This window comes from Sturnus vulgaris, unplaced genomic scaffold, assembly GCF_052056855.1.
Source record: "Sturnus vulgaris isolate bStuVul1 unplaced genomic scaffold, bStuVul1.hap1 Scaffold_224, whole genome shotgun sequence".
NCBI classification, from domain to species: Eukaryota; Metazoa; Chordata; class Aves; order Passeriformes; family Sturnidae; genus Sturnus; species Sturnus vulgaris.
In genome coordinates, this window is record NW_028276317.1 from 1 (window position 1) to 26,118 (window position 26,118).

General features: G+C 49.8%; 2 long non-coding RNA genes across 2 annotated transcripts; both read right to left on the bottom strand.

Annotated features, from left to right (window-relative positions):
* Window positions 1-1,554: 1,554 nt before the first annotated feature.
* On the bottom strand, window positions 1,555-3,049 carry LOC148217807 (uncharacterized). The gene is made up of 2 exons (XR_015800721.1): window positions 2,840-3,049; window positions 1,555-2,522 (listed from the first exon to the last, which is right to left on the bottom strand). It is a non-coding gene; the product is annotated as an uncharacterized LOC148217807 (long non-coding RNA).
* Window positions 3,050-19,692: 16,643 nt separating this feature from the next.
* LOC148217808 (uncharacterized) lies at window positions 19,693-22,353 on the bottom strand. The gene is made up of 2 exons (XR_015800722.1): window positions 20,981-22,353; window positions 19,693-20,664 (listed from the first exon to the last, which is right to left on the bottom strand). It is a non-coding gene; the product is annotated as an uncharacterized LOC148217808 (long non-coding RNA).
* Window positions 22,354-26,118: the final 3,765 nt, after the last annotated feature.

A 26,118-nucleotide genomic window follows, 5' to 3' on the forward strand; every position in this document is an offset into this window, starting at 1 on the left:
GTCTTTAGGGGCGGTCCCCAGTGGTCCCGGGCGGCGACCGGGGGCGGGGCCGGGTGATCCCGGAGCGGTACCGAGCTGTGCTGGGGACGGTGCTGCAGGGGCGGTGCCGCGCCCGCCTCAGGGTGATTGAATGCCCAGAAATCGCCTCCTCTGCCCCGTGCTCACACTGAGCTGCGGGCTGCAGCGTGCTGTCGGAGCTCCGCACACAGCACGGATTTGGGCTTCCCCTCCTCTCAAACCCTCTCCCCCTTCTTCCTCCTCCTCCTCTTCCTCTTTGTCCTCTGTCACTGCTGAGGCTCTGGAAAGAACTGAAATTCTGCAGGGAGAGATGTCCTCTCGTGGCCCCAGGGACTGCCTCGGCACGGGCCACGAGCGCCTCCGGCCCCTGCCTTCTCCTGCTTGAAAAGATCACCTGAGCCCGAGCTCGGGGGGGTGAAATCAGCTGAAATCCAGGTAACTCTGTCAAGTGCCCCCCAGGGACATCGGCGGGCTGGGGGATGAGGGTTTGAAACAGCAAATTCTTTGGAATATACACCTGTCCCTGTGCCGATGCTGCTGAGCTTCCTGCCACAGTATATCCCCACTCCATGAGGCGCTGTGAGGTTATGGCAGTGGGAATTGAGCAGGGAATTCGGGGCTATGGGCATAATTCACGGGAGCTAGCAAAGCTGACAGCCAACCCCAAATCGGGGCACAGCACAGAGAACAATCTGTGTGCTGCCCTGTCAGCTCAAGCTCCTGGGCTGGGAAGTATTGGGAGTTAAATGTATGGAATTACACAAATCACAGCAACTGGCATCACCCAGAGGGACAATCCAAGGCCCAAACAATTCCTCCACAGTCCACTCTGGGAAAAACACCCTGTGCCTGCCAGGAGCTCTGACCCTGCTTTTCCTACCAGCTCCTGAGCAGTGTCAGGGCCACCACGACGCCTTTAAAATCCAGATAAACCCCAAATCCTACACAGTGAATAATCCAAAGAAAGTACTGAATTGTTGTCATTAAAAGCTCAAAACTCATTAAGAATTCTATGACAACAGTGTAATGGACTCCCAGGAACCTCATGAATGCTCTCGGTTTCATTTTTGTGTCTTTTTACTCCCTCATTTGGCAGCTTGTAAAACTTATCCTGGAATTCAGAGGTCAAGCAGGATCGACTTTGGATTGACCTTCACCTCTGTTCCCACTTTGTGCAAACACAACTCGTGCCCAGGTGGGTGAACTCATCACCTCAGCTTTTCACTCCAGAGTATCCCCTCCTTATTTCCCTGTAGATGAACTCAGATCCACTCCTCACCTCCACTGGTCATCCAAGCGTCCATTCTGTTCCCCACAGGCCCTGGTGGCCCCAGGGAGCTCCCTTGGCCTTTCTCCTGCCCCTCTGCAGCCCGAGGTCGCTACACAAACAGTTCTTGTGTCCCTCTAAATGACCCCGGGTTTTCTGCTCAATGAATGGCATGACCCGTGCCCACTGCTCATGATTCACCCAACCAAAATCAAGAGCAAATGTTGCTTGGGCTTTAAGAACTTGAAATAACTCTGAAGCAAAAGAAATCACCTTTTTCTCCTGGTTTTTATTTTATTTTTTCATTTAAGATGCTGGACTTGCCTCTGTGGATGTGTGCTGAGCTCTCACTGCAGGGGACTGTCAGGCCTGAATGGCTGTGAGTTCGTGTTCTTCTCAGTAGGGAATCAGAAATTATTCTTAGACCATAGAATTGTTTTCTGAAACCTTTCCCCTTTCCTCTTTGTGCCTTTGAATTTTTCAGCTGTTCCCTGTTGTCACTTCCCCTGCCTGACTTCTGTGCAGCTCCTAGCTGGGAAAAACTGGGAAAACTTAGGGGGTACAGAGGTGGAATTTTTGGCTGGATTTTTCTAACATTTCTAATTTTGCTGAACTTATTTCCCAGTGAGAAGAGCACGAACTCACAGCCATGCAGGCCTGACAGTCACTGCGGGAAATCTGACACAGTATTAATAAGTAACCTTTCCTGAGAGCAGTCACCACCCCAGTCCTCCAGCCTTGTCAAATGTTTGCAATGAATGGACCCAAGTTCTAATCCTTAATCTAAATTTATGTCAGCTTTTGTTAGAAAGATACCGGACAGTAAATCATACAAGAGAATTTAAAAATTGCACAAAGAATAACAGGCCCAGACCAAACCCAACCGCCCCCATCACCGCTCCACCCCAATTTTGGGAGAAACAGTGATACAGTTTATAAATACTCTCCTTCCACACTATTCAGTCCTTCACCGCACATCCCCAGAGAGGAGTCCCTCAGACCTTGCTCCCCTGAACACCAGGAGAGCTGGAGTTTCACCCAGATCCCACATTCCCATGGCAGTTAATCCCAGCAGGGAGGCAAAGAGGAACCCTGCATCCTCTGACATAGCCCACAGCACGGGCAGCACCAGGAGCCCTCCAGGCTCAGACCTCTGGTGCTGAAGCCTCTGGGCTTTGGCTGATCAAACACCACAGCTCTTGGCAAAGATGCCAGGAGAGTCGTGATTCTTCCTGTCCTGAAAGAGAGGAGGAAAAGAAAATTAAGTCGACTGCAGAAGGATTCCAGCTCTCAACTTCTGCTCTGATTCCTCACTCTGGGGTTTTATCCATGACAAGTGACACCAATTCAGAGTGCCCTTTTCCAGCATTTTTATTCCTAACTATTAAAAGGATGCTCATTTCTCTTATTGTATTCTTTGCTTAATTTTATTAGAGGCATTTTCATCCCAGACCCCACTTGTCAGTTCTTCAATCCTTTAGCACTGGACTTGGCACAAAGGGATACCCGTGGTGCTGCATCACAAGAAATCCCAAAGAGAAACCCCTTCCAAACCTGACGGAGAAAGCTTTCAAGGCACTCCAGAACACAGACAGCTTTTCCTGCCTTGTCAGGCCACACCAATTCTGTCCCATCCACCTGAACTGTGCAGGTGAGGAAAAGGCTTTCCTTGCTCCTCGGGAATCACTGTCTGAGACCACGGATGTCCATCCTGGGCAGCACCTGGAAACAACGTGGGAAAGGCAAAATGAGAGTGTTTTCTATCAGAAAATTACTACTACTAATAAAAATAACAATCAGAACTCCTGGACAAATTTAGTAACATCACTTTGATATGAGAAATACAGGCCATGCCCATCCTTGTAGCCCAGGTGAAAACAGGAAGGAGAACTAGAGGAAAAGCAGAGTCCCTTATTTGATCTCTGGACACAAACGGAGGCCTTTTCCCTGTGAAACCAAACTCACCCTTCCAGGGTTCCTGAGATCAGCTACGAGGAGGCTTTTGGCACTCCAAGAGCAGCTGGGTCACAGCTGGATGCGGCTTGGGTCTGGGAGACACCGTGCTCCTTCTGGAATTATAGCACGCAAATGCCTGCTCCTGGCCCCAGGCCCGGAGATAAAATCTGTGGGGTTTTTCCCTGTGCAACATTGTTCACCCCTCCCAGGTTCCTGAGATCTGCACAGAGGAGGCTTTGGGCACCCCAAAGGCAGCCAGGGTTACAGGTGGGGGCAGCTTGGGGCTGGGAGAAATCCTCATCCATTTGGAATTTTATCAGGCAGAAACCTGGCTGGGTGCACAGGTCTCTGGACACGACCAGTGGCCCTTTCCCCTGTGAAACAAAACTCACCCTGCCAGGCTCCTGAGACCACTTAGGAGGAGGGGTTTGACTCTCCAAGAGCAGTCGCAACGAGAGATGCTCACACAGAAGGCCATGCAGAAGAGGAAACGAGCGCACCCGCAGCCCCCCAAGGCGCGCCCCAACGCCCCAGACCCGGCACCGCCAGCTCGGGCAGTCCCATAAAGCATCCCCCGCCTCCGCAGCGGCGGGACAGGCGGGGCCCGGGGTCCCGAGGAAACCGAGCGTGCCCGAGGCGCGGCAGGACGGCAGCGCAGCGCCGCCTGGCGGCGGAGCAGGAGAGCAGCGCCGGGCCCCATGGCAGTATCGGTACCCGTGCGCCCCCCTGCTGTCCGCGGCGATGCAGCGCCCGATGCCGAGTTCCACGCCCGTGCCGCCGAGGGAGAGGGGCACCGCTGGCTGGGGCCTCCCCGCCGACACGGACAGAAGCCGAAGCAGAAGCCCCGGTGCCATTGGCGGCCCCTACCCAGCGGGCCGGGCTCCGCACGGGCCCGCGGCCCCGCGCGGTATCGGGTCGTCCCGCTCCCGTCTTCGTCGCACCCGGGCCCTGCTCCTGGCATGAAGCGCGTCACCGCCCCGCGCCGTCCCGCCCCCCCGCGCGTCATCGCGTGCGTTCGGCGGCCCGCCCCGGGGGCGGTGCCGGGGGCGCTACCCCGGGGCGGTGCCGGGGCAGTGCCGGGGGCGGCACCGGGGGCGGCGCCGGGGGCGGTGCCGGGGGCGTTCCCGGTCGCCGTGCCGGGGTAGCCCGGGGAGCGGTTCCGGGAGCGGTTCGGGGGGCGGTGCCGATTGCAGTCCCGGTCACTGTCCCCAGTCCCCGTCCCCAGTCCTGGTCCCGCTCCCAGTGCCCGGTTCCGGTCCCCGATCCTGGTCCCAGTCCCAGTTCCCCGTCCCGGAACCCGATCACGGTCCTGGTCCCAGTCCCCAATCCCGGTCCCGGTCCCTGTCTCCAGTCCCCGTCCCCGATCCCGGTTCCGGTCCCTGTCCCAGGTCCCCGTCCGCGATCCCGGTCCCTGTCCCATTTCCCCGTCCCGGTCCCCGATCCCAGTCCCGGTCCACGTCCCCGATCCCGATTTTTCCCCCCTTTCACACTGATTTTTCCCCCGATTTATCAATGATTTTTTTCCCCATTTTTTTCCCATTTCTCACTGATATTTCCCCCCATTTTTCAGGGATTTTTTTCCCCATTTCTCACTGATTTTTTTTTCCCATTCTTCATGGAGTTTTCCCCCCCGTTTTTCACTGATTTTTCCCCATTTCTCACTGACTTTTTCCCCATTTTCCCCCATTTCTCACTGATATTTTCCCCCATTTTTCATGGATTTTTTCCAGATTTATCCCCATTTCCCACTGATTTTTCCCCATTTTTCATGGATTTTCCCCCCCCCCCCGTTTCTTACTTATGTTTTTCCCCGATTTCTCATTGATTCCCCCCCCCCCCCCCCCCCCATTTCGCACTGATTTTTTACCCATTTTTCCCCATTTCTCACTGATTTCTTTCGCCATTTTTCATGGAATTTCCCCACCCATTTCTCACTGATTTTTCCCCCATTTCTCACGGATTTTTTCCCCACTTTCCCCCATTTCTCACTGATTTTTTCCCCCATTCTTCAGGGATTTTTTTCCCCATTTCTCACTGATTTTTTCCCCATTTCTCAATTAACTTTTCCCCACTTTTCCCCGTTGCTCACTGATTTGTTCCCCCATTTTTCATGGATTTTTTTCCCCATTTCTCACTGATTTTTCCCCCCCATTCTTCATGATTTACAGGATACTCTATCGTGAATGGAAAGCAATTAAAGGAAGGGGGGAGGTTACCAGCCACCTGGTCAGCTCAGACAGCAGAGCTGCACACGCTTGTGAGAGCCTGTGAATTATAGCAGGACAAGACATTAAATATATTTACTGATTCTAAATATGCATATGCGGTAATACATGCATTTGGAAAACTATGGGGAAAAAAAGAGGTTTATTAAGCTGCAGAAGAAAGAAGAAAATAATTGGTTTACAAGGGATGGCAAGCAGTGGATACCAAAAGCTCTAGCCTTACAATTGTTAAAACAACTTCATTAAAGGAGTCGTTCTGTGCCTTCTTTGGGGTGAGGAAAAAAGGCTGAGGGGGGCTCCGACGTGGTTTGGGGCACCCCCAAGGTCCCTGGGAGAGGGAGCCGGGCTGCGCTGGAGGAGCAGGTGAGTCGGGCATGGGGGGGGGGGGTCATGGTGGGTGCCAGAACATTGAGAGGAGGGGTGGTGTAGAATGCATGAAAAACAGAACCTTAAAAAACAGCTAAATATAGTCTAAAAGGAATGTTTTATTGGCTTGTGTTTGGATAGAGGTAGGGTTTTTTTATAGATACTGTAAATAGAAAAGATAAAGAATAAAAATATAGAAGCAAATATAAGAAACCAATATATAAATATATTACATTACATTATATTATGTTATGAAAATAGAAATATATAAATATTCAGACTTTAAAAGGAATGTTTTATTGTTTTTATTTGGTTAGAGGAGGGTTTTTTGAAAATAATATAGGCAAAAATATACAAATATGCAAAAATAGATACTGACATAAAATTATTATAACTATATATGCATATATATATGTAAGTATAAATATATAGAAAAAAATATAAATATAAAATACATGTATGTAGTATGTAATAGAAATAATTTATCGATTTTAATATGTTATATTAAATAGTATGTTATAATAGAATGTAAATAGCATCTAGTATATTAATATACTAGTAAAAACTACATTAAATAGTATATAAATATAGAATACACAATATAGACATATAAATCTACAGATATAAATATGAAAACTAAATAGAAAAATATATTCAAATAGAATTTAAAATAATCGAGTTTTTTGTTTCTATTTGGTTAGAGGCAGAGCTTTTAAAGAAATAATATTAAAAACTATGAACCTCCAAATATAGATGGATATAGATAAAATAGAAATAACATTAGTAATATAAATCTATGTATATAATGAATAATAAAATAATATTGTATATATGATAAATAGAATAGCAATTAAATTGAATATATGAAATATGTCTAGATTATGACTAGAAATTAAATATTAAAAAATAGATGATTTATATATATAAAAGGTTTTTTTTTCATTTGGTCAGAGGCAGGGCATTTTTAGTTTGGGTCGGGGTTATTTTGGGGCGTTCATTGAGAGGATTTTATGACGGGTGGGGACTCTGGTGCTTGGAACTCTCTCCCTTCTCTGTCTGTCCCTGACAGGGCGGCAGTGCCGGGCTGAGTTGGGCGGCAGTGCTGCCGCCGTGTGGACACAGGCGGGTACTGCACCGTGCCCCTCTCAGGATGGCGGAAGGGCCCGCGGGCCGGGACCCAGCCGTGCGGCAGCGCTCAAGATGGCGGCCTCTCTAGGACCCCGGCGGATAGGCGTTTACATAAAACGCCTGCCCCGCGCCCGCCGGCGCCCTCACGCCCGCGGCACCGCGGACCGCGCGGCCGTTGTCGGCACGCTCTGACACGTCCGGGAAAATTGTCGGCGAGCGGATCGGCGTCGGCGATGTAATCAGGCATCTTATGCCTACACACCGGGGTCCTGATTTTTTCCCGCCCTTTCTGCCGCCATTTTTGGCAGGTCAGCCGGGGTGCCGCCCGAGCCGCCATTTTGAGAGTGCGGACACACTCAAGATGGCGGCCTCTCTAGGACCCCGGCGGATAGGCGTTTACATAAAACGCCTGTCCGCGCCCGCCGGCGCCCTCAACGCCCCGCGGCACCGGGGACCCGCGCGGCCGTTGTCGGCACGCTCTGACACATCCGGGAAAATTGTCGGCGAGCGGATCGGCGTCGGCGATGTAATCAGGCATCTTATGCCTACACACCGGGGTCCTGATTTTTTCCCGCCCTTTCTGCCGCCATTTTTGGCAGGTCAGCCGGGGTGCCGCCCGAGCCGCCATTTTGAGAGTGCGGACACACTCAAGATGGCGGCCGGTCTAGGACCCCCGGCGGATAGGCGTTTACATAAAACGCCTGCCCGCGCCCGCCGGCGCCCTCACGCCCGCGGCACCGCGGACCGCGCGGCCGTTGTCGGCACGCTCTGACACATCCGGAAAATTGTCGGCGAGCGGATCGGTGTCGACGATGTAATCAGGCATCTTATGCCTACACACCGGGGTCCTGATTTTTTCCCGCCCTTTCTGCCGCCATTTTTGGCAGGTCAAGCCGGGGTGCCGCCCGAGCCGCCATTTTGAGAGTCCCGACACGCTCAAGATGGCGGCCTCTCTAGGACCCCGGCGGATAGGCGTTTACATAAAACGCCTGCCCGCGTTCGCCGGCATAAAAATAAATATGCATAAATATAAACATAGACATAAACATGCACAAACGTTAACCTGCATAGATATAAACATAAACATAAACATGCAAAACAATAATAATAAATATAAATATAAACATAAATAGAAATAGAAATACAAACATTAATAAAATCAGTGAGAAATGGGGGGGAAAAACCATGAAAAATGATGGAAAAATCAGAGAGAAATGGGGGAAAAATCGGTGAGGAATGGGGAAAAAGATCAACGAAAAATTGGGAAAAATCAGTCAGAAGTGGGGGATAAAAATCAGTGAGAAATGGGGGGAAAAGTCGGTGAGAAATGGGGAAAAAATCAGTGATTAATGGGCGGGAAAATGCATGAAAAAATGGGGGGAATAATTCAGAGAGAAATGGGGGCAAATATCAGTGAGAAATGGGGGGGAAAATCAGGAAATATCCATGAAAATTGGGGGAAACATCCATGAAAAATGGCGGAAAAAATCAGTGAGAAATGGGGAAAAATGGGGAAAAAGGAGTGATAAATGGGGGGAAAAAATCAGTGAGAAATGGGGAAAAATGGGGAAAAAATCCACGAAAAATGGTGGAAAAATCCATGAAGAATCAACGGAAAAATCAGTGAGAAATGGGGAAAACATCATGGTGAAATGGGGCAAAAATCATTGAGAAATGGGGAAAAAAATCAGTGAGAAATGGGGAAAATTTGGGAAAAATCCACGAAAATTGCGGGAAAAAATGCTTGAAAAATTGGGGAAAAAATCCGAGAGAAAATCCCCGGGAATCCCCGAGAAAATCCCCCCGGAATACTCGGGAAAATCCCCCCGGAATCCCCGAGAATATCCCCCCGGAATACTCGGGAAAATCCTCCCGGAATCCCCGAGAAAATCCACCCGGTATCTCCGGGAAAATCCTCCCGAAATCCTCGAGAAAATCCCCCCGGAATCCACGTGAAAATCCCCCCGGAATACTCGGGAAAATCCCCCCGGAATCCCCGAGAAAATCCCCCCGAAATCCCCGGAAAATGCCCACCGGAATCCCGCGGGAAATCCCCCCGCAATCCCGGGGAAAATCTCCCCGGAATTCCCGAGAAAATCCGCCCCGAATCCCCGGAAAATCTCCACGGAATCCCCGGAAAATCCCCCCGGAATCCCCTGGATAATCCCCCCGGAATCCCCTGGATAATCCCCCCGGAATCCCCGATAAAATCCCGCTGGAATCGCCGAGAAAATCCCCCCGGAATTCCCCGAGAAAATATGCCCGGAATCCCCTGGAAAATCCAGCCGGAATCCCCGAGAAAATCCCCCGGAAAATCCCCCCGGAATCCCCGGGCAAATCTCCCCGGACTCCCCGAGAAAATCCCCCCGGAATTCCGCGGGAAAATCCCCCCGGAATCCCCGAGAAAAACCTCCCGGAATCCCCGCGAAAATAGCCCCAGACTCCGCGGCATAATCCCCACGAAATCCCCTGGAAAATCCCCCCGGAATTCCCGGGAAAATCCCCCGGAATTCCCCGAGAAAATCCCCTAGAATTCCCCGGGAAAATCCCCCCGGAATCCCCGAGAAAATCCCCCCTGTATCGCCGAGAAAATCCCCCCGCAATCGCCGAGAAAATCCCCCCGGAATCGCCGGAATAATGCCCTGGAATTCCCCGGGAAAATCATCGCGGAATCCGCGAGAATATCCCCCCGGTATCGCCGAGAAAACCCCCCCGGAATCCCCGGGATAATCCCCCGCAATTCCCCGGGAATATCCCCCCGGAATCCCCGGGAAAATCCCCCGGAATTCCTCGTAAAATCCCCCTGGAATCCCCGAGAAAATCCCTCCGGACTCCCCGAAAAAATCCCCCCGGAATACTCGGGAAAATCCCCCCGGAATCCCCGAGAAAATCCCCCGGAATTTCCCGGGAAAATCACCCCGGAATCCCCGAGAAAATCCCCCGGAATTCCTCGTAAAATCCCCCCGGAATACCCGGGAAAATCCCTCCGGACTCCCCGAAAAAATCCCCCGGAATACTCGGGAAAATCCCCCGGGAATCCCCGAGAAAATCCCCCGGAATTTCCCGGGAAAATCACCCCGGAATCCCCGAGAAAATTCTCCCGAAATACTCGGCAAAATCCCCCAGGAATCCAGGAGAAAATACCCCGGAATCCCCATGAAAATCCCCCCGGAATCTCCGAGAAAATCCCCCGGAATCCCCGCGAATATCCCCCCGGAATCCCCGGGAAAATAATCTCGGAATCCCCGAGAAAATCTCCCCGGAATCACCGAGATAATGGCCCCGGAATACCCGAGAACATCCCCCGGAATTGCCCGAGAAAATCATCCCGTAATCCCCGAGGAAATCCCCCCGGAACACTCGGGAAAATCCCCCCGGAATTCCTCGTAAAATCACCCCGGATACCCCGGGAAAATCCCTCCGGACTCCCCGAAAAATTCCCCCCGGAATACTCGGGAAAATCCACCCGGAATCCCCTGGAAAATCCACCGGGAATTCCCCGGGAAATTCCTCGCTGAAACCCCTGGAAAATCCCCCCGGAATCCCGGAGAAAATCCCCCCGGAATTCCCCGGGAATATCCCCTCGGAATCCCCGGGAAAATCCTCCCGGAATTCCCGAGAAAATCCCCCGGAATTCCCTGAGAAAATCGACCCGGAATCCCAGTGAAAATCCCCCCGGAATCCCCGGGAAAATCCCCCAGGAATCCCCTGGAAAATCCCCCAGGTATCCCCGATAAAATCCCCCTGGAATCCCCTGGATAATCCCCATGGAATCCCCTGGAAAATCCCCCAGGAATCCCCGAGAAAATATGCCCGGAATCCCCTGGAAAATCCCCCTGGAATCGCGGGGAAAAAGCCCCCCCGCATTTCCCGGGAAAAATCCCCCCGGAATCCCCGATAAAATCTCCCCGGAATCCCTGAGAAAATCCCCCCGGAATCCGCGAGAAAATATGCCCAGAATCCCCGATAAAATCCTCCCGGAATCCCCGGGAATATCCCCCCGGAATCCCCCAGAAAATCCCCCCGGAATTCCCGACAAAATCCCCCCGGAATCCCCGGAAAATCCCCGCTAAAATCCCCGCGGAATTCCGTCCATTTCTGTAGGAGAATAGTTTGTAAGGATAGTGCAGAAGGCACTAGTTGCCAACGAGTTACAGCTGTACTGATTAGCAAGGAGTGGAAACAGCCTTGCCTGCCCAGTGAGGCTGGTTGTTATAAAAGCGTGGGTCAGCTGGCTGCCAGTTTCACTAAGCACAGCTCCAGCTGGAGGTGCAGAGCCTGCTGCAGTGTGGGCTGGAGCCTGCTGGCTGTGCTGCGAGGAGGAAGGGACACGTGGCCGTGCAAGGGATGGACAAGGTGAGAGGATGCTGTGTGTGGGACAGACAGGCTCAGGTGGCTGGGGAAGGGACAGGCTGGGGTTTAGCCAGTCGTACAGAGGAGAGGAGGAGTCGGTGCTGTGTGGAGCTGCCTGTGAGAAAAAGGAGTCAGAGTTGCCTCAAAGAAATCTGTGGAGAGAAGGCATGAAAAGTGTGTAATGAAAGACTAATGTTGGTGCCTGTCATGTCTGTCTTGATATAATTGCTACACGTTTTCTCGGAATGCTTGAATTTAGACATAAAATGAAAACTTTATTGTAAGAAAGGAATGCATTTCTCACCAAAGTGGTGTAGGGTGGGGATCACAACTCCCAGATGGCCTGGAAGCGGAACGGCCACAGGGGTTACTGTAACTGGGCCTCCAGTACCAAAGCCCCAGTGGGTTTAAAGGCTAGAGCTGGGCTGGGATTAGCACGGGCTCTGCAGCTGGGCTCATGCACAGGTCTGTCAGCACTCCTACCCGAGGACAGTCCCTCACCTAGGGAGAGGTTCTAGGCCTGGAGATGAGGCTGAGTTTGGGAAGGGTGCTGAGGACATGGTTAGGGAGGGATGTAAATGCATATCAAAAGACTTAATTTTGAGGGGTGGCAAGCATTAGCTATAAAACAGTAAGTATTTACAGCTAAAGGCTGGAGGTGGGGGCTGTCTGAGGAGGACAGGACTGTTTAAGGCTGAAGTTGGAAGAGAAACCTTGGTGAAGCTTTTGCGTTAGAAACGGCCTCACCTGCCAAATCAGATTTTTGTCTTCAGGATTGCATGAGTGAGGATGCCACAGCCAAGGAAAAGGTTCAGGTTTGGGAGGCAAAGGCGAGTTAGGCAGGGCTGCAGGGCTGGGGCTTGGCTGTTTCCATACTGCTCAGGCAGCAAAGGGTAGCTGGCTCACTGGGCCTTGGATCTAGAACTCTTTCTGGAACAAGGTGGAGAGCTGAGGTTCATGCAAGGAAGGGGCCAGGAATTCTTTGTCTGACTGGAAAATGCCAGAGGGGCAGTGTGTGACTCGGATAGGATGATATGTTCGTCTGGCGAGAGTCACAAAAGAATATTTTGGTTTACTGATAACTGGGCAGCTCAGAAGTTACTACTTGACTTAGTTGCTGCTCCCATCTGTTGCACACATAAACAGAGCAAAGCAGACGAATTCTCTCGGAGCCTGAGGTCTTTGACTGGCCCTCCAAAAATGCTGCCGCTAAAAAAACAGACGTGGGGGAGGAAAGTTGTCAGATACAATAGAGCAAGAAAAGGCCACGGGCTTCAAAGTGCCCTCCAGCAGACCATGGAAGTGACCTGTCTGGAAGTGAAACCAGCAGTCTGCTTCCCCAGCCTCCTGGAAGCCTCTAACAGCTACACAGGCAGTGAGGGGAGAGAACAATTCAACCTAAAAATAATTTTCAGTAGCGTTCTGCACTGCTGTTAAAAATACTGCAACCAGGGAATGTGGTGTGGTGATAACTATTAGGCCTGTAAGTCTGGTAACTGGGGCTTTTAGCTCAAACATCTCGGTATGGCTACTTTGAGCCTTGTAAAAGCTGCGTTAAGTCCAATTTCTTGGGTAGTTCTACTAGCTCTAGCCTTGCTTTTCATCCCCTCAGTAACAAAGCAACTCCCTCTCGAGAATGTTATTTACTTTCCATATGATGTGCCTACCAATTTCTGGAATTGCAAATGTCTTTGGATACATGCGTAAATTGAAGTTTCAAGAAAGCTGTCAAGCTAAAACAAAGGCTTGCCATAATGCAGAAGAAAATGTTTTATGGAAGAACTGAGAGGTCCCTACCTGGGCATAGAATTTGCTATACGAAGGTGTGTTCCAAACGGATCTGCCATCTAAACAAGCAGAAAAATAGTTGGAATGTAGTGAGTTCAATTTAACTATTGCTAGAAATAGGAATTATTAGCAGAGCTTGGAGCATGATATCACTAGCAGCAGTAAGACGCTTTTAGCTTGCTTCTCATAAATTACTTGTAAAAAGCATTTGTACCTAGTGTGTAGCAATTAATATTTCCCCATTTTCTTCCCCCCCGCCCCCCAGTCTCAGGTACTCCTTTTATTTTACCCTTTTCTGTCTTGTAACATCACCTTCCTTTATTTTATTCTATCTTCTGTTCTCAGAACATCGCAGGCATCCTCTGTCAATGTGAAAGCATTTGTTCATCCTGTCTTGGAATGGCTGTCAATGTTGCCCTCTTCTGGATCACTTTTTTTTTTTTTTTTTTTTTAACAATATGTTGCTAAATGTCAGGAAAATTAATCCACAAACACCAGCGGTTTATGTCCAAAAAGGAAACAGAGGAGTCCTTTTTGCTTTATTCGAATAAAGGGAGAGGCCATGGGACATTCCCCTGGGATCTCTCAAATTTTTGGAGGACGCAGCCTCCTTTTTATCCTATTTTCCCGGCCGCATTTCCCTCTCTCTTTTCCCATTGGCTGAGGTACTTGAGAGGCACAGACTTCCCGGAACGCCTGATACCTGAAATTCCCCTCTAATGTATAACCCTCCCTTTTAATTTTTAATTCTTATAGAATTCATAGCTTCCCCCCCGTTGCTTCTTTCATCTTTCGATATCCAATTTCATTTATCAGCAGCCCTGCAGTTTGTTTGTAAAGGCAACTATCTCTTTCCATTCATCAATCAGTGGAATCCATCCCATTGTTTCTTTTATCTCTCAGTGCTAGCCTTATCTACAGGCTGATCCACAGCTCATTTGTAAAGACAAATTCAACATTCCTCTCAGCTAATAAATGAGAAGTTAGCTGAAAAAGTAAAAACTGGATTTTTTTCCAGTGTGTGTCGGACAATACAGTGGAGAGAATTTGCGGGAGGATGATCGAGGATATCCTATTATAATATCGTTCTCGGACATTTTACTATTTTAGATCATCAGTTGTATTCTGAAAGAAATCTATTTTAATGATATGTGTACGTTTGCACGAAGTTATAGTTAAATATAGCTTGCGGCTGGGCTCTTTAATGAATAGGGTATTTTTGGTTTTAATTCAATATTTTATGCTTGTGGTGTGTAGTGTGCTGATTTATTTTTTAATGTTATTTACTACGTGCGCTTTTGTTTTTGAGTGAAGGTAACTTTCTGGATGGCTTTGTATTTGAGGCAGAATGAATTGAAGTAGGTTTTTAAACTGATTTTTCATATGTACGATGGGGAGTTTAGTAGGGGCAGCTCTGATGGTGGGGGCTTGGTTGTTAATTTTATCAGACGGCTTTTGTTAGATACAGCTTTTAATTCTGGAAAGTTTTTTTTTCTAATGTCGTGCTTTGAAGGTGGTTTTCGAGGATGTATGGTATAGCTTTATTTGTTTGTAGATGGTGTATGATAAGGGCTATGGTCTATTTATCTAATGCCATGTTTTTTCATTCAGGTGTTGATAAGGGAGTTCTTGAATGGCGTTTTGTGTTGTTTTTGTTTTTGGTGGGGCGTTGTTTTTAAAGGATACCTTGATAAGGTTTGCCGATGGCGTTCTAGCCTGTAGCATAAGGCATAGGGTAGTTTTTGAATTATTTTGTGGTGGCTTTGATTCTTGCCAGTATGTAGTGTTGTTTGAGGTAATGCTGTGTAGCTAATTTCTGTTTTCTTTATTAATATTAGAATTGGAGTGTTGTAGTATATGGGCTGTTATTATATCCTAGGGGTTCTATTTATTTGGTTTGATTGTTTTCTAGTTATGGATAATTTTTCTCAAAAAAACCATTTTCAGGATTTCAGGCGTGACACAAAAGAACGCTCAGATTGCTGGAAGGGAAACGTGTGCCCAGATTGTCTCGAAGCAGTGCTGCTGTCGGTTCTCGTTCAGTTGTGTCTTCTGAAAATGAGACTGTTGTATTCATTGCGCTGTGCTAAACACTTGTCATTCTCCCAATGCCAGGAAACAGATGAAGCTTGAAGAAAGAGGAAGGAATTTGGAAGCGTACAAACAAGCTGAGAAGAGGTTCAGAGATCAGGGTGCTCACTGGCAGCAGGGGCTGGGGTTAGGGCTGAGCAGGAGCAAAGCCGGAGCACATCAACCTCACCTCGTGTTTTCTCGGGGGCTTTATGGCCCTGGCAAGAGAGAGATGTTCACTGATGAGTCCCAGGCCGAGCCGTGAGCACAGCATGTTGTGTTGGAGCTGGGGTTTTTTTGAGACGTTCAGCAGCCACACTCTCTAGTCAAGAGTCCTGAGGTTTGTTGCTGCTCCACTTTCATCCTCATATCCAGCTTCCAGCCCTTTTCTTCTCTCTGTCAGTGTGTCTTTTGTGTTCCTTTCTTGTCCTGTGTGCTCCCCATCCCATTCCCGTTCCCTACGGAGGGGGAGGGTGTGGAGACTGGGGGCTCCGACGTGGTTTGGGCACCCCAAGGTCCCTGGGAAAGGGAGCCGGGCTGCGCTGGAGGAGCAGGTGAGTCGGGCATGGGGGGGGGGGGGGGGGGGGGGGGGGGGGTCATGGTGGGTGCCAGAACATTGAGAGGGAGGGGTGGGTGTAGAATGCATGAAAAACAGAACCATAAAAAATACCTAAATATAGTCTAAAAGGAATGTTTAAATGCTTTTTATTTGGGTAGAGGCACGGTTTTTATAGCTAATATAAAAATAAAATATAAAGAATAGAAATAGATTGGTATACATGTAAAATATAATGAAATATAAGTAGCAAATATCTATGAAAAATCTAGTGTATAACAGAAATAATGCAAATATAAGAATATGTATAAATATAAAATAGAGCTATGAGAATGGTAATAAGAATGGGGTAAAACATCAGTGAGAAATGGAAAAAAACCACATGAAAAATGGTGGGAAAATCAGTGAGAAATGGAGAAAAATCAGTGAAAAACGGGGGGGGGAATCTTTGAAAAATGGGGAAAAAAATCCGTGAGAAATGGGGGAAAAAAAATCCATGAAAAATGGGGGAATAAATCAGTGAGAAACGGGGAAAAGTGGGGGAAAAAATAATTGAGAAATGGGGAAAAAATCAGTGAGAAATGGGGGAAAAAATCCGTGACGAATGGCGGGAAAAGTCATTAAGAAATGGGGGAAAAATCAGTGAGAAACAGGGAAAAAAATCAATGAGAAATGGGGGAAAATTTGGGACAAAATCAGCGAGAAATGGGGGAAAAAGCAGTGGTAAATGGGGGAAAAGTCGATGAAAAATGGGGGAATATTCAGTGAGAAATGGGGGGGCGGGGGGGGGAAATCAGTGAGAAATGGGGAAAAAATCCATGGAAAACAGGCAAACAATCCATGGGCAATGGCGGGAACAGAGCGAGCTGTTGTCGCTCGTGCTGTGGTGGCCGATGCTGTGGGGAAAAAATAAGTGAAAAATGGGGGCAATAATCAGTGATAAATGGGGAGAAAATCAGTGATTAATGGGCGGAAAAATGCATGAAAAATGGAAGGAAAAATTCAGAGAGAAATGGGGGCAAATATCAGTGATAAATGGGGAAAAAAATCAGTGATTAATGGGGGGAAAAATGCATGGAAAATGGGGGGAAATTCAGAGAGAAATGGGGGCAAAAATCAGTGAGCAATGGGGGGGAAAATCGGGAAATATCCATGGAAAAATGGGGGGAAAAAATCAGTAAGAAATGGGGGAAAAAATCAGTGAGAAATGGGGGAAACATCATGGTGAAATGGGGAAAAAAAATCTTTGATAATATGGGAAACAAATCATTGAGAAATGGGGGAAAAAAATCAGTGAGAAATGGGGAAAATATGGGAAAAAATCCACGAAAATTGCGGGAAAAAAATGCATGAAAAATTGGGGAAAAATCAGTAAGAAATGGGGGAAAAAATCCATGAAAAATGGCGGGAAAAATCAGATCGGCGATCGATAGCTAATGCGTGCCTATGGATTAGATCGGCGATCGATTGATCACGACTACCGATCGATTATATCGGCGATCGATTGCTAATGCCTGCCGATCGATTAGATCGGCGATCGATTGATGGCGCCTGCCGATCGATTAGATCGGCGATCGATTGCTAATGCTGCCGATCGATTAGATCGGCGATCGATTGATCGCGCCTGCCGATCGATTAGATCGGCGATGGATTGCTAATGCCTGCCGATCGATTATATCGGCGATCGATTGATCGCGCCTGCCGATCGATTAGATCGGCGATCGATTGCTAATGCCTGCCGATCGATTAGATCGGCGATCGATTGATCGCGCCTGCCGATCGATTAGATCGGCGATGGATTGCTAATGCCTGCCGATCGATTAGCTCGGCGATCGATTGATCGCGCCTGCCGATCGATTAGATCGGCGATCGCTTTCCAATGCCTGCCGATCGATTGCTAATGCACACTATTTGCACACTCCTTGCACACCCTTTGCACTCGTACAGAGGCAGGAGGTTTCTCCGTTCTGGTCGGGGTTTTTTGGGGCGTTCATTCAGGGGGGATTTCCTCAAGGATTGGGACACTCCTTGATTCCATCCCTTGCCTGTCTCCCAAGCGCCACCCTGTGGGCAGAGCGCGGGTACTGCGCGCCTGCCTCTCCCAAGATGGCGGCTCGGGTGTCGCTCCCCGACCTTCTAACTCTGGCTGCAAAAGGAGGGGGGCACAGCAAGGAGCCCGCTCGCTCTAGTGGGATGCCTGCGCACGACGCCGACACCGATCCCACGGGTGCGATTTTCGGCGGCGTTTCCAATCGTGCGGACATCTCCTTCAGCCCGCTTCGGCCGGGGGAGAGGGGCGGGGGCCGCCAGCGATGGTCCCGGCGCAGCCCGGGCAGGCTCGGGGCGGAGCCGGGGCTTGGCGAGGCGGGGCACGGAGGTCCCGGGGACGGGACCGGGCGGGGCCGGGGCGGTGCTTTAGGGGCAGTCCCCAGTGGTCCCGGGCGGCACCGGGGGCGGGGCCGGGTGATCCCGGAGCGGGTACCGAGCTGTGCTGGGGACGGTGCTGCAGGGGCGGTGCCAGCGCCCGCCTCAGGGTGATTGAATGCCCAGAAATCGCCTCCTCTGCCCCGTGCTCACACTGAGCTGCGGGCTGCAGCGTGCTGTCGGAGCTCCGCACACAGCACGCATTTGGGCTTCCCCTCCTCTCAAACCCTCTCCCCCTTCTTCCTCCTCCTCCTCTTCCTCTTTGTCCTCTGTCACTGCTGAGGCTCTGGAAAGAACTGAAATTCTGCAGGGAGAGATGTCCTCTCGTGGCCCCAGGGACTGCCTCGGCACGGGCCACGAGCGCCTCCGGCCCCTGCCTTCTCCTGCTTGAAAAGATCACCTGGAGCCCGAGCTCGGGGGGGTGAAATCAGCTGAAATCCAGGTAACTCTGTCAAGTGCCCCCCAGGACATCGGCGGGGCTGGGGATGAGGGTTTGAAACAGCAAATTCTTTGGAATATACACCTGTCCCTGTGCCGATGCTGCTGAGCTTCCTGCCACAGTATATCCCCACTCCATGAGGCGCTGTGAGGTTATGGCAGTGGGAATTGAGCAGGGAATTCGGGGCTATGGGCATAATTCACGGGAGCTAGCAAAGCTGACAGCCAACCCCAAATCGGGGCACAGCACAGAGAACAATCTGTGTGCTGCCCTGTCAGCTCAAGCTCCTGGGCTGGCAAGTATTGGGAGTTAAATGTATGGAATTACACAAATCACAGCAACTGGCATCACCCAGAGGGACAATCCAAGGCCCAAACAATTCCTCCACAGTCCACTCTGGGAAAAACACCCTGTGCCTGCCAGGAGCTCTGACCCTGCTTTTCCTACCAGCTCCTGAGCAGTGTCAGGGCCACCACGACGCCTTTAAAATCCAGATAAACCCCAAATCCTACACAGTGAATAATCCAAAGAAAGTACTGAATGTTGTCATTAAAAGCTCAAAACTCATTAAGAATTCTATGACAACAGTGTAATGACTCCCAGGAACCTCATGAATGCTCTCGGTTTCATTTTTGTGTCTTTTTACTCCCTCATTTGGCAGCTTGTAAAACTTATCCTGGAATTCAGAGGTCAAGCAGGATCGACTTTGGATTGACCTTCACCTCTGTTCCCACTTTGTGCAAACACAACTCGTGCCCAGGTGGGTGAACTCATCACCTCAGCTTTTCACTCCAGAGTATCCCCTCCTTATTTCCCTGTAGATGAACTCAGATCCACTCCTCACCTCCACTGGTCATCCAAGCGTCCATTCTGTTCCCCACAGGCCCTGGTGGCCCCAGGGAGCTCCCTTGGCCTTTCTCCTGCCCCTCTGCAGCCCGAGGTCGCTACACAAACAGTTCTTGTGTCCCCTCTAAATGACCCCGGGTTTTCTGCTCAATGAATGGCATGACCCGTGCCCACTGCTCATGATTCACCCAACCAAAATCAAGAGCAAATGTTGCTTGGGCTTTAAGAACTTGAAATAACTCTGAAGCAAAAGAAATCACCTTTTTCTCCTGGTTTTTATTTTTATTTTTTCATTTAAGATGCTGGACTTGCCTCTGTGGATGTGTGCTGAGCTCTCACTGCAGGGGACTGTCAGGCCTGAATGGCTGTGAGTTCGTGTTCTTCTCAGTAGGGAATCAGAAATTATTCTTAGACCATAGAATTGTTTTCTGAAACCTTTCCCCTTTCCTCTTTGTGCCTTTGAATTTTTCAGCTGTTCCCTGTTGTCACTTCCCCTGCCTGACTTCTGTGCAGCTCCTAGCTGGAAAAACTGGGAAAACTTAGGGGGTACAGAGGTGGAATTTTTGGCTGGATTTTTCTAACATTTCTAATTTTGCTGAACTTATTTCCCCAGTGAGAAGAGCACGAACTCACAGCCATGCAGGCCTGACAGTCACTGCGGGAAATCTGACACAGTATTAATAAGTAACCTTTCCTGAGAGCAGTCACCACCCCAGTTCCTCCAGCCTTGTCAAATGTTTGCAATGAATGGACCCAAGTTCTAATCCTTAATCTAAATTTATGTCAGCTTTTGTTAGAAAGATACCGGACAGTAAATCATACAAGAGAATTTAAAAATTGCACAAAGAATAACAGGCCCAGACCAAACCCAACCGCCCCCATCACCGCTCCACCCCAATTTTGGGAGAAACAGTGATACAGTTTATAAATACTCTCCTTCCACACTATTCAGTCCTTCACCGCACATCCCCAGAGAGGAGTCCCCTCAGACCTTGCTCCCCTGAACACAGGAGAGCTGGAGTTTCACCCAGATTCCCACATTCCCATGGCAGTTAATCCCAGCAGGGAGGCAAAGAGGAACCCTGCATCCTCTGACATAGCCCGCAGCACGGGGCAGCACCAGGAGCCCTCCAGGCTCAGACCTCTGGTGCTGAAGCCTCTGGGCTTTGGCTGATCAAACACCACAGCTCTTGGCAAAGATGCCAGGAGAGTCGTGATTCTTCCTGTCCTGAAAGAGAGGAGGAAAAGAAAATTAAGTCGACTGCAGAAGGATTCCAGCTCTCAACTTCTGCTCTGATTCCTCACTCTGGGGTTTTATCCATGACAAGTGACACCAATCAGAGTGCCCTTTTCCAGCATTTTTATTCCTAACTATTAAAAGGATGCTCATTTCTCTTATTGTATTCTTTGCTTAATTTTATTAGAGGCATTTTCATCCCAGACCCCACTTGTCAGTTCTTCAATCCTTTAGCACTGGACTTGGCACAAAGGGATACCCGTGGTGCTGCATCACAAGAAATCCCAAAGAGAAACCCCTTCCAAACCTGACGGAGAAAGCTTTCAAGGCACTCCAGAACACAGACAGCTTTTCCTGCCTTGTCAGGCCACACCAATTCTGTCCCATCCACCTGAACTGTGCAGGTGAGGAAAAGGCTTTCCTTGCTCCTCGGGAATCACTGTCTGAGACCACGGATGTCCATCCTGGGCAGCACCTGGAAACAACGTGGAAAGGCAAAATGAGAGTGTTTTCTATCAGAAAATTACTACTACTAATAAAAATAACAATCAGAACTTCTGGACAAATTTAGTAACATCACTTTGATATGAGAAATACAGGCCATGCCCATCCTTGTAGCCCAGGTGAAAACAGGAAGGAGAACTAGAGGAAAAGCAGAGTCCCTTATTTGATCTCTGGACACAAACTGAGGCCTTTTCCCTGTGAAACCAAACTCACCCTTCCAGGGTTCCTGAGATCAGCTACGAGGAGGCTTTTGGCACTCCAAGAGCAGCTGGGTCACAGCTGGATGCGGCTTGGGTCTGGGAGACACCGTGCTCCTTCTGGAATTATAGCACGCAAATGCCTGCTCCTGGCCCCAGGCCCGGAGATAAAATCTGTGGGGTTTTTCCCTGTGCAACATTGTTCACCCCTCCCAGGTTCCTGAGATCTGCACAGAGGAGGCTTTGGGCACCCCCAAAGGCAGCCAGGGTTACAGGTGGGGGCAGCTTGGGGCTGGGAGAAATCCTCATCCATTTGGAATTTTATCAGGCAGAAACCTGGCTGGGTGCACAGGTCTCTGGACACGACCAGTGGCCCTTTCCCCTGTGAAACAAAACTCACCCTGCCAGGCTCCTGAGACCACTTAGGAGGAGGGGTTTGACTCTCCAAGAGCAGTCGCAACGAGAGATGCTCACACAGAAGCCATGCAGAAGAGGAAACGAGCGCACCCGCAGCCCCCCAAGGCGCGCCCCAACGCCCCAGACCCGGCACTGCCAGCTCGGGCAGTCCCATAAAGCATCCCCCGCCTCCGCAGCGGCGGGACAGGCGGGGCCCGGGGTCCCGAGGAAACCGAGCGTGCCCGGAGGCGCGGCAGGACGGCAGCGCAGCGCCGCCTGGCGGCGGAGCAGGAGAGCAGCGCCGGGCCCCATGGCAGTATCGGTACCCGTGCGCCCCCTGCTGTCCGCGGCGATGCAGCGCCCGATGCCGAGTTCCACGCCCGTGTCGCCGAGGGAGAGGGGCACCGCTGGCTGGGGCCTCCCCGCCGACATGGACAGAAGCCGAAGCAGAAGCCCCGGTGCCATTGGCGGCCCCTACCCAGCGGGCCGGGCTCCGCCGGGCCCGCAGCCCCGCGCGGTATCGGGTCGTCCCGCTCCCGTCTTCGTCGCACCCGGCCCTGCTCCTGGCATGAAGCGCGTCACCGCCCCGCGCCGTCCCGCCCCCCGCGCGTCATCGCGTGCGTTCGGCGGCCCGCCCCGGGGGCGGTGCCGGGGGCGCTACCCGGGGCGGTGCCGGGGCAGTGCCGGGGGCCGGCACCGGGGGCGGCGCCGGGGGCGGTGCCGGGGGCGTTCCCGGTCGCCGTGCCGGGGTAGCCCGGGGAGCGGTTCCGGGAGCGGTTCGGGGGGCGGTGCCGATTGCAGTCCCGGTCACTGTCCCCAGTCCCCGTCCCCAGTCCTGGTCCCGCTCCCAGTCCCCGGTTCCGGTCCCCGATCCTGGTCCCAGTCCCAGTTCCCCGTCCCGGAACCCTATCACGGTCCTGGTCCCAGTCCCCAATCCCGGTCCCGGTCCCTGTCTCCAGTCCCCGTCCCCGATCCCGGTTCCGGTCCCTGTCCCAGGTCCCCGTCCGCGATCCCGGTCCCTGTCCCATTTCCCCGTCCCGGTCCCCGATCCCAGTCCCGGTCCACGTCCCCGATCCCGATTTTTCCCCCCCTTTCACACTGATTTTCCCCCCGTTTTTCACTGATTTTTCCCCATTTCTCACTGACTTTTTCCCCATTTTCCCCCATTTCTCACTGATATTTTCCCCCATTTTTCATGGATTTTTTCCAGATTTATCCCCATTTCCCACTGATTTTTCCCCATTTTTCATGGATTTTTCCCCCCCCCGTTTCTTACTTATGTTTTTCCCCGATTTCTCATTGATTCCCCCCCCCCCCCCCCCCCCACCATTTCGCACTGATTTTTTACCCATTTTTCCCCATTTCTCACTGATTTCTTTCGCCATTTTTCATGGAATTTCCCCACCCATTTCTCACTGATTTTTCCCCCATTTCTCACGGATTTTTTCCCCACTTTCCCCCATTTCTCACTGATTTTTTCCCCCATTCTTCAGGGATTTTTTTCCCCATTTCTCACTGATTTTTTCCCCATTTCTCAATTAACTTTTCCCCACTTTTCCCCGTTGCTCACTGATTTGTTCCCCCATTTTTCATGGATTTTTTTCCCCATTTCTCACTGATTTTCCCCCCCCATTCTTCATGATTTACAGGATACTCTATCGTGAATGGAAAGCAATTAAAGGAAGGGGGGAGGTTACCAGCCACCTGGTCAGCTCAGACAGCAGAGCTGCACACGCTTGTGAGAGCCTGTGAATTATAGCAGGACAAGACATTAAATATATTTACTGATTCTAAATATGCATATGCGGTAATACATGCATTTGGAAAACTATGGGGAAAAAAAGAGGTTTATTAAGCTGCAGAAGAAAGAAGAAAATAATTGGTTTACAAGGGATGGCAAGCAGTGGATACCAAAAGCTCTAGCCTTACAATTGTTAAAACAACTTCATTAAAGGAGTCGTTCTGTGCCTTCTTTGGGGTGAGGAAAAAAGGCTGAGGGGGGCTCCGACGTGGTTTGGGGCACCCCAAGGTCCCTGGGAGAGGGAGCCGGGCTGCGCTGGAGGAGCAGGTGAGTCGGGCATGGCGGGGGGTCATGGTGGGTGCCAGAACATTGAGAGGGAGGGGTGGGTGTAGAATGCATGAAAAACAGAACCTTAAAAAACAGCTAAATATAGTCTAAAAGGAATGTTTTATTGGCTTGTGTTTGGATAGAGGTAGGGTTTTTTTTATAGATACTGTAAATAGAAAAGATAAAGAATAAAAATATAGAAGCAAATATAAGAAACCAATATATAAATATATTACATTACATTATATTATGTTATGAAAATAGAAATATATAAATATTCAGACTTTAAAAGGAATGTTTTATTGGTTTTTATTTGGTTAGAGGAGGGTTTTTTGAAAATAATATAGGCAAAAATATACAAATATGCAAAAATAGATACTGACATAAAATTATTATAACTATATATGCATATATATATGTAAGTATAAATATATAGAAAAAAATATAAATATAAAATACATGTATGTAGTATGTAATAGAAATAATTTATCGATTTTAATATGTTATATTAAATAGTATGTTATAATAGAATGTAAATAGCATCTAGTATATTAATATACTAGTAAAAACTACATTAAATAGTATATAAATATAGAATACACAATATAGACATATAAATCTACAGATATAAATATGAAAACTAAATAGAAAAATATATTCAAATAGAATTTAAAATAATCGAGTTTTTTGTTTCTATTTGGTTAGAGGCAGAGCTTTTAAAGAAATAATATTAAAAACTATGAACCTCCAAATATAGATGGATATAGATAAAATAGAAATAACATTAGTAATATAAATCTATGTATATAATGAATAATAAAATAATATTGTATATATGATAAATAGAATAGCAATTAAATTGAATATATGAAATATGTCTAGATTATGACTAGAAATTAAATATTAAAAAATAGATGATTTATATATATAAAAGGTTTTTTTTTCATTTGGTCAGAGGCAGGGCATTTTTAGTTTGGGTCGGGGTTATTTTGGGGCGTTCATTGAGAGGATTTTATGACGGGTGGGGACTCTGGTGCTTGGAACTCTCTCCCTTCTCTGTCTGTCCCTGACAGGGCGGCAGTGCCGGGCTGAGTTGGGCGGCAGTGCTGCCGCCGTGTGGACACAGGCGGGTACTGCACCGTGCCCCTCTCAGGATGGCGGAAGGGCCCGCGGGCCGGGACCCAGCCGTGCGGCAGCGCTCAAGATGGCGGCCTCTCTAGGACCCCGGCGGATAGGCGTTTACATAAAACGCCTGCCCGCGCCCGCCGGCGCCCTCACGCCCGCAGCACCGCGGACCGCGCGGCCGTTGTCGGCACGCTCTGACACGTCCGGGAAAATTGTCGGCGAGCGGATCGGCGTCGGCGATGTAATCAGGCATCTTATGCCTACACACCGGGGTCCTGATTTTTTCCCGCCCTTTCTGCCGCCATTTTTGGCAGGTCAGCCGGGGTGCCGCCCGAGCCGCCATTTTGAGAGTGCGGACACACTCAAGATGGCGGCCTCTCTAGGACCCCGGCGGATAGGCGTTTACATAAAACGCCTGTCCGCGCCCGCCGGCGCCCTCACGCCCGCGGCACCGGGGACCGCGCGGCCGTTGTCGGCACGCTCTGACACATCCGGGAAAATTGTCGGCGAGCGGATCGGCGTCGGCGATGTAATCAGGCATCTTATGCCTACACACCGGGGTCCTGATTTTTTCCCGCCCTTTCTGCCGCCATTTTTGGCAGGTCAGCCGGGGTGCCGCCCGAGCCGCCATTTTGAGAGTGCGGACACACTCAAGATGGCGGCCGGTCTAGGACCCCCGGCGGATAGGCGTTTACATAAAACGCCTGCCCGCGCCCGCCGGCGCCCTCACGCCCGCGGCACCGCGGACCGCGCGGCCGTTGTCGGCACGCTCTGACACATCCGGGAAAATTGTCGGCGAGCGGATCGGTGTCGACGATGTAATCAGGCATCTTATGCCTACACACCGGGGTCCTGATTTTTTCCCGCCCTTTCTGCCGCCATTTTTGGCAGGTCAGCCGGGGTGCCGCCCGAGCCGCCATTTTGAGAGTCCCGACACGCTCAAGATGGCGGCCTCTCTAGGACCCCGGCGGATAGGCGTTTACATAAAACGCCTGCCCGCGTTCGCCGGCATAAAAATAAATATGCATAAATATAAACATAGACATAAACATGCACAAACGTTAACCTGCATAGATATAAACATAAACATAAACATGCAAAACAATAATAATAAATATAAATATAAACATAAATAGAAATAGAAATACAAACATT